This window comes from Berghia stephanieae, chromosome 9, assembly GCF_034508935.2.
Source record: "Berghia stephanieae isolate SIO BIC M18660-M18661 chromosome 9, UCSD_Bste_1.3, whole genome shotgun sequence".
In the NCBI taxonomy this organism is placed as follows: domain Eukaryota; kingdom Metazoa; phylum Mollusca; class Gastropoda; order Nudibranchia; family Aeolidiidae; genus Berghia; species Berghia stephanieae.
Genome location: NC_088368.1, coordinates 18,934,716 through 18,944,413, shown reverse-complemented (window position 1 = coordinate 18,944,413; position 9,698 = coordinate 18,934,716).

Here is a 9,698-nt window from a genome sequence, read left to right as displayed (position 1 = left end):
TTGTTTCCATGGAAAAGCTTGCAACCCTTTGCCCTTAGTTTTTAAAAAAATTTCTTAAATTCGTGATCATGGTGTCTTAAAAAAATCTCATTTTTAAAGCCATCATTCATGAATTGTTTAAAACCCTCTTTTTTTGGCCCTTGAGGTTTTCTAATTGTTTTTTGAAGGCTTTTAATTGGGGGGTTTAGAAATTTTAAAAAGTGACATCTTTTTTGTCAAAATTTGTTTAAAAATTACTACTTTTTTCAGTGTTCGGGTTTACAGTGTATTTTTTTTTACTTCAAGTTGGGGTTTGACCCCAAAAGACGAGCAAAAAAGTGGCTTGGGAAATTGGAATGGGGGAATTTTTTCCTTTGGAGAAAGAAATTGATATCAATGCCACTATAAGCATTCGGACTAGGGGGGGGGGGACTTTTTAGATTTGTGGATGGGTTTGGGATTTCACAGAAACGCAATGTTATTATATGGTTTGAAGAAAGTTTGGAACCCTTCAACAAAAGGTTTTAAGGAGGACCCATTGCCAGGTTAATAAATGGAAGTAATTGATGAATGATTTTAACTCTAAAAATTAATTTAATTGTTAAATTTTAATGTTAATAAAATTTATATACGCTCATCTCAAAATTTGGTGTTATGCCTGGATAAACCAGGTGCTGAAAAGGAAATTTTTAAAAAGTTGAAATAATAGAATATAATATTTTCCTTTTTCCCTGAGAGAACTAAATCTTTTGCCCTCATTTAAATCATAAAGCGTAACTGTAATTTTCATTTTTTGACAATTGGTTCAATTTAAATATCTAAAATGCCCTTGACATAATGATGTTTTGATGCAGTGGATCAAGTATGAAAAATTTTTACCAAGAGAAAGAGCAACACACCCAATATTAACCCATAGAGGCCTGGTGTTTACTAAAAAAAATTCCCTGAGGCCCAGTGCAAGGGGCATAACTCTTACAAAAAAATACCAACACAAAGTTTAAAAAATTATTAAACGAGAACCAAATGACATAAAATTATAATTTTAATCCTTTTTATAGCCAGATAAATTTTGCTTTCGAATGATATATAACATGACATGTTTTGATTTCAATAAATTGGGAAAAAAATATTAAAAAAAAAAACTCGTTCCCCGCACCCCCATTCCCGTCATTTTCGTCAATCTCGGACTCCGATTCAGTGTCCGAATCACCTTGATCGGGTGGCTAACGCCTCGTCTTGTCCATCCCCCCCAATCGTTTTACATCTTCTCTTTCTAGTTCGATATCGCTTTCATTTCCAAAATCCTCTTCATCGTCTACACCACTCTCCAAAAAAATCATTTCTAGCGCCACGCAACAAACTCGTGAGGTACGGGAATTTGCCATTTTTTCTGAATTCGATTACTCACTTGCTATCAACGATATAAACGGGGCGGTAAAAAGGAAACGGAAATTTGAACGTCGCATTACGTTTTCTATGTTTCCGGTTTAGAATAAAACGAAGTGATTGTTGCAATAACTAAGTAAACATGATCCGTTTTTTTTCTCGGGGGGCCCGCGGGCGATGCGGGCCCCAACAGTCGTGGGCGACTCCAGGGGAAGCGGGCCTCTATGGGTTAATTTGGGCCATTTTTGTTCAGTAATTAAGTTATTTAAACATTTTTATTTTTTTTTTTTGTTCTTCTGGCATTATCTACTCACTTCATCTCTTGTTGTTACAACATAAGTGCCTGCTCCACTCACTTTTTGGTAAAAAACGTTGTGGTATTTCTTACTGGCATTGAAGTATTTCCCTTTATTGCTGTCTGGTATTTTTATGGTCTCTTAGGAGAATGTGACCAAGACGTTTCCATCTTTCTTGTTTTTATCTATCACTGACAGTAACAGGGCGTTTCTCTAAAAACAGTCGTAGAGATCTTGGGTTTCTAATCTTGTCTGGCCATATCACACCTATGACTCGATGGGAGTTGCTTTCTGTGTTGGGTGTCTAAAATATATGGACTGTATATGGACTGTAATATTGTATTTTTCCATTCAGGAGCCATTCTCAACATTGAGTCCACAACTCTAAAGTTTGCAGAGGGAAGGAGACTGATAACAATACAAGAAGCAGCCTCTTCTGCAATGTGGTTTGAAACAGAGGGCCAGTCTTCCAAACGATATACACAAATTCTGCGTATTTTTACCTCAAAGGAAGCCCAACTAAGCCTGAAATATGTGAGTAGAAACAATGTGCTAAAGATGTGGGGATAATTTTTTACTTAACCCTCTCCTTACCATGCATAGGAAAATCGTCACATTCGTTACGTATTTGTAAACCGACCATTTTCTCATTCTGATTTCTCTTGTACATGACAAAATTTAAAGAAATGCTTTGATTACAGATACAAAAAACTCAACACTGTGTTGTAGAGCTCACTTGTTACTTTTTTGTTTGAGTAAGAAAAGTCTATTTTTGTGTGGGTGGGGTGAATTTTGGGGAAAATTCTAAAAATGCTGGAAAGGAGAGGGTTAAATAAAAATCCTTTTTTGCAAAATAGCATAAATATTTTTATATGATAGTAAGGCCAAAAAAATGAGCTTGATAAAGAAAATTCAGTCAATTTCAGAATTAATTTCTCAATTAGGTTTGCTAAATTAATAACTCTTTCTGTCTTCCCGTTCCTTTTTTTTGTCCAAAGTTATAGTTAACTCATAGACGATGCAAAATCAAAACTTGTGTAATTTGAAAACAGCAATTAGCAAACCGAGAAATATTTTTTGGATAATCGTATTGCCTTTTTCTCATTGTGGCCTTTATCATATGAAATATTCATTCTTATTCGGGCATGAAAAAATTTCTTCCCCAAAACAATGAACAATCCCGAAACAACCCTTGTTACCCAGAAGCAGCGACATGGGTTCAAAGCAGTCGTGAGTTCGATTATGTTTGGTTAAGTTTTATTTCTTTATGACGCTAATTTGCAGCAGTGTCAAATATGACCAGTTACCTCAAATCGGTATTATTAATTTTGGGTGGTTTAGATGTGAAGATTTTGTGTGTCCTGGGTTCGAGCCGCACACTTGGCGCATAGTTGAGTCCTTGGAAAAGGCTCTTTACTCACCGTACTCAGGTGTAAATTGAGTACCTGGCTGTTAACAGTGTTGTCTTTGTCCGAAAATACTGTAATATCGCCTAACAGGCGTTAGCATGTCCCGTCCTACATGTTAAATGTTGCTTTTGGGCCAGGGATACCTTGTAAAGCGCTTTGAGCACATTTAGTGGATATTGCGCTGTATAAAAGCTCATTTTTTCTTTTTAAAGCCTATTTTTTAAGATTGCACTTATAGTTATAGTACGTGCCACAAGAGACAATTTTTGAATATTCAAAATTGATTTATCTTACTATATTCATAAAGGCATTTGATAGTCATGGAAAATCTTTTTAAATTTAAAAAATCCATACAAAAAATAAGAAAATGAGAGCAAATTCATTTTTCAAAAAATTTAGAATTTTTTTTTGCTCGCCAATTGATGTAAGAAAATAATCCAACTTTGATTGTCATGTAACTAAACACCAAAAAGATTTATCATACTTGTGAAATATATTTTTAAAGCACAGTGACTAGATAAATGAAAGATAACAAGATTTGAACCAGACACAATGTTTTTACAAAAACTCCAGTCTGTTGAAATTAACCCAAAACCCTCGCAAAAGTAAATGTTTTGGCCTCCAGCATGACGAAATAGCATAATTTACGTCAAGGGTTAGTGAATACTCCGTGGAAGAGTTCCAATTTTTTTCAGACATTTTCTTCAAATGGTCATTGCAAAAAATAAGAGGATTTAACATCCCTGAAACACTCAATTTTGCAAATGTTGGAGGAAAAAAAATTAAAAAAAACAATAATTACGAAAAAATGCATAATTTAAGATTAATATCTCTCGAAAATAAAGCAGATAGAAAAGGGTTTAAAAATCTTTCTTATAGGAAAACGGCCCTCTGAAATTCAAAAATCATCTTAATTTTGTTTTTTAAATCATTATTTGTCCAAACATTCCAGATGAAATAAAAGGTACATTAAAAGATAGAATGCACTTGGCTAAGAAGCCCCTAACATGCCATCCGAAGTATAAACAGACCCAACACACAAAACGTGTAACCAAGAACGTTTAAAGTCAGGGTATACTGATTAGTGAGAAGTACTCATAAACGCGGATGGCAAAAAACAATAACAAAGACCCGAGTGACGTCCAACTCGAACATATATATTAGACTATTTTTTCATCTGATTATGTTTAGGACATAATAGTGATACAAGAATTTTCCATGTTCTTTTACTAATAATCTATTGCATTCAAGAGTTTTTACTTATAGAGAATTGATCAGAATTAGAAAATTTATCCAAAAATCAATGTTAACGTTTTTGAGGTTTACTGGCCTCAGTCTCTTTTGTATGCAATTGTTTTATTAGTAAGAGAATAAAATATTTAGACTTACATAGTTATAATGGTTTTCTCAAATTGTAGATTGACCTTAAAGTGAAGATTCTGGTTTTTTTTACTGGCCCTGATCATGTGCAATGAGATAAAAAAAAAAAAATACATCTTTACATTGCAGGTTTTGGCCAATATTGGAGTTGAACTGCCCAATTCGCGGAATGTAACTTCAGCACTCAACAAGAGCGTTTGTGACTTTTCCACTAAAACCGTTCAGTGCTAAATATTGGTTCAATGCTATCAGGTAAACGAATACTGTAACCCTAGGAATTAAACACAGGCCTGTAAATCTTCCGACACCTGTCGATTTTCGCATACAATTTGCTCGATAATATTCTGTTAAATGCTGATTTTTTGAATTTTAAATTAAAAATTAAAAGTAAAAATAAATTTTTTAACGTTAAAAACAGAACCACAAAAAAAAAAAGAAAAGAAAAGGTTTTTTTTCGTGCCAAGGAAAAATTCAGTTTTTATCTGTTTTTAAAGCGCCTGTTAAAAAAAAGCTTTTAAATTTGCCGAGCGTTAAAGACAATACAATAACAGACCGGTCTAGTCAGCTAGGTAATTTTATCATCCCCTACATGCTCCACTAGAGCGTGGAATGTATTCACTGCCTGCCTACTGGTGACCACAGACAAGAGAGTGTGTCACGAGTCGTTGACCACACGTGTATCCAGTAGATAACTAGCACTCACAGCAACTACCGACACATAACGCATTCTCCAGCTGTCCTCTTTTCCTTCCTATGCTTTCTTTGTTTCAGTCTTAAAGACAACCGTAAAAAAAAAAAAAAATGCAATATAAATAATTTTTCTTCGAACAGTGATTGACTGCTCTCATGGAAGTTTTCTTTCCTCACGGGCTGTTGATCGTTAATTTTTCTCTTTTTCCTCTTTCACACACAACCGCACCTCCTCCCCTTCCTTCTTCTCTCCTCCTCCTCTTCTCTACTCTAAAGAATTAATCCAAAATAAACAAAAGAATCAGCTAGAAATTGGACACAAACCAATAGAGTGAAGATAAACACTTCTCGTGTCAAGCACTAGTATTACACATCCTTCAAAAAGGTAGGAATTTGTTCTCTCCTTCATTTTACAACTAACTCCAACTTGGCCAGAAATCTGTGTACTCTCCTCAAATAATTGGATTTGTTTTATTTGGTACCATAAAATAAGACCATGCTTATTTTTGTATTAGAAATGAGTGGGAAAGTGACAGGATCTGACTAGTCAATTGACGAGTCAATCTGTGTTGTGGTTTAGTAATGAATCAAGTTTTTTGTCCTGTTTGGGTCTATTTTTGCGTGTTCAAAAGTTCGACAATTTTTTCCACCACCATTTACAAGCCTGTTCCTGTTAACATGCTTTGAGTCAATTATAATCTATTCAATACTAATTGTGTAAAGCCTATGGTTTATATCATTATTTATTTTATTTATTTATTTATTTGTAAAAATTATTAATACTTAATGTAATGCATTCACGAGTAAATTAAAGCCCAGTAAAGCCACTCCGTTTCAAAGGGGGGGAGGGGGGGGGAAAAAAAAAAGAGGATGAAATGATATCGTTCGGACCCCTCAATGTTTTTTAACTTATTGAAGGTTTTTACATTCAAAATTAAAGAGGAGATTTCACCTGTACATGCTACAATTTTCATTTAATTTTTTTTTCTAGCTAAGCTTCCATCAGGGACGCTGAAAATGATTTTATTTCATTGACAATATTTGAAAAATGTGTGTTAACACTGCTAGGCAAAGTAGAAAAAAATAAAACGTTCTAGAAAATCAGCCCTGCCTCACTGCTAATTTTTAAAAAAAAGTATTTTCTATCTTTTTCTAGTACCGTTTCAGATATATTTATGTTGCACCCTATTTTTGTCACTTTGAAGATTCATTTATCATATATTTTTGTTCGATTTTTTGTTCTTTTGACTTCAGGGTTATTCCATCGGCATTGAGGAGCCATATCCCAATCCATTCGCATGTAACGTCGATGCAATCTGGAAGTTCAAAGTTCATCTTCATGTACATTTGTGATTCACGACATCAGACTTAGAAATATACAGAAGAAGGGGAAAGTGACCAGACCAGATATATATTAAGATGAATAATTGTTTGTTATCATAATGATTCTTTTATTTTTAATCACTATACTCTGTCAAAGAAACTTGGTAAAACAATGGTAATACTATTAATAAGTACTGTTGAACACTGCAATCACTGTGATAATTGAAATTATTACTGCTGTTTATTGGAAAACAAAATAGAGTTTCTGTTGGTCTTTTTTTCTCTAAAAATGAGTGTTATTTTTAAATTTTACAAATATCATTGTGAACTCATGACAATTTCATCAAATTCCCATGGAGATCATTATAACTTTTTCATCTTGAATTTATTTTTTTTAAAAAATGAAAATGACAATTCCGTTTCTCTGTCTTGGACTCAAATAGGCAACCTGGACAACAAAACAAACTTTGTCTTTGAATGGAATCAGCTTTGCATTGTAATATCTCAGAGAGAACAATTTTTCAACATTAATGAAAAACAATAGTTGAAAAGAAGAGCAAACAAAACCCACAGCATTGGAAAAAGAATTAAAACCGAATGTTGTAAAGTATACTCGACACTGAGTATTTAAAATGTAACTATGCAATACATGCCTTATATATTATTCCATCCGACCTAACATTTTCTGATGTTTTATTTTACACATGTTTACAGATGTTGAATTATTTGTTGAATAGATATTGTAATTTCTATACGGTTAACGCTTTGTCTTATATTGCTGTGTGCGCTGTTAGGGTCAATTACCTCTGAATACATTATGTACTTATCCCCAAGCTCTATTACAACTCATTAATGGGTGTATCCCAACGTCCCCCCCCAGAACCTTATTCACAGTCCTTATTGCCCTGTTCCCTAAACCGGCTAACAGATTGGTTTTTACCTGATAATACTCTTCACAGCATAACGGTCACTTCCTTCCTAATGGACACAAGTAAACTTAGTAACACTGGCTCTAACTATCGACCAATGCGGGACGCCCCGTATGAAATATTGTCGTCCGGCTCGAGCAAACAGCGTTTCCATAGGAAAAAAAAACCATAAATTTGATCATGTATTAGAACTTTTACACATTCTGATCACAAGGCATACGAAAAGGGAATGAAACGTTCTAGCCACATGAAGATAAAAAGTAATGATGTTTCCTTTGTTTAGAACCAAGATGGCAGCTGGTTGCCGCGGCCGTGACATCAACGAACTGCTGAATCCAATTACGCTATGAATTTATTTTATTATTATTTTTTCTATGGCAGTTAGAAATATGATATTTGAACAAAAATGGGTAAACTGACTATGTAAATTTATCACATCTTGGAATAGCTTTGCTATATATGGTGAATGGGCCTCATATTCAGTATTCATTTGACCAGCGAGAGGATAACATCATGCAATTAAGCATACTAAAGTGTACAAATAAATGGAAGATAAAGATAAATGGAGTAAAGCTACTCGTGACTGAACAACACAAACGAAACGACGTGTCGGCCTTTGGCCTTTTCCAGTAAAAACAGAATACATATAAATTAGAATAGATTTGAAAATCTAATATAAATATATATGTATGCTGTGTTACTTGATAAAAGCCAAAGCCGAAACGTACGTTTGTTTTGTGTTGTTCATTCATGAGTCAGATTACATCCATTTAGTCTTTATCTCCATTTTATTGACCCATTTAGGCACCTCTATTTAATAGTTTGTAAAAAAAACCAAATAGCCCAAAACCCACATACACAACAAAATAGTTCTATAACCACATATAGGTATAGTTTTTTTATGGTTAATCCTAAACTCTTTTTCCTTTTATTGCCCAGTGATTGTTCTTATTGTGTAACAGGAATGGATTTTTACTAATCTAAAAATTCCTATTGTTATATTTGAAAAGTATTGAACATCTTGTTTAAATCAGTGTTATGACTTCAAAGTCAGTTAAAATCATTTTTACCAATTTACTATTATAAAAGCAACATTCCTAAACTGCAAAAATCTGGTAAATGATTGCTTGGATTTAGATTCTATCTTCCAGCCCCACACATTTGTTTTCTCTAAAGGTGGTGAATCACATATAATAAACCAGAATGTCCACAAAGTCTGAGTACAGTCGTACTTCACTATCTCGCTATTTTTTTTTTAATGATTCATTTAAAACGCAATTTCTACCATTAATGCCCATTTTATTGTTTGTTGAAGTGGTATAGATAGTTTCGAATATGACGTCACTCGGGTCCCGTTGTTATTGTTTTTTTGCATCCGCGTTTATGAGTAATGTTCACTGGACCTGCATTAATCTGACTATAAGACGTTTCATTGATACACTTAGTTTTGTGTGTTGATCCGTTATACTCCGGATGGCAATGTTATGAGCTTCTTAGCCAAGCGCATACTATCTATAGAATAAAGCTGAAACCTTCCTCTATAAGAAGTACTAAATTTCGGTCTGTATGCTTTTTGATGGGCGAGGTATTAAGGTTCATGACCCCAGTTTAGAAATAGGGAATTTCACACTCTGATGCTAAATATTAAGGGTTTATTTTTTTTCTGATGACGACTATTAGTGGTACGGCAGCTAATCTAATTTTTGATTTCATAAAGTCAGAAAACTCTTTATTGGTTTTCTAAACCTTCAGACTAACTATTTCCAAATGTGTTGAAAATGTGGATTTCATTTTCAGGTGACATAAGCCCAAGTATTGCTGTGTCGTCTGCAAATTTTATAATGACAAAATCTTTCATGTGTGTGTGTGAGTGTGTGTGTGTTCATGTCTGTGTGTGAAATACAGTCATTTGTGTCAGCAATGTAGAAAAATTGGTGACTCACAGATCTTTGGTGACAATATTACTCAGGGGTTTAGTATGATGGAAAGGGGCTTTTTACTTTCTTGTAATATTCACGTAAGGAAAACTTTGTACCAGGTTTTCACCGTCAGCAAAGCAGAAATTTCCGAACCGGGGGATAGTAGGATTTGTCACTTTGATTTTTTTTTTTGGGCAATCTTTCAATATTTTAATATTGTAACAATGTTTGTAAGAGGTTAACTATAACGGCCTAAATCTTCACTATACCTAGATCTGTGACGGAAGTAGGTATTCCAAATCAAAATTAGATCACCTTTAGATGATTGATTCTAAGTTGATTAATGATAGAGATTGTTGTTCCTGAAACTCTCTCCTTACCAGCCAT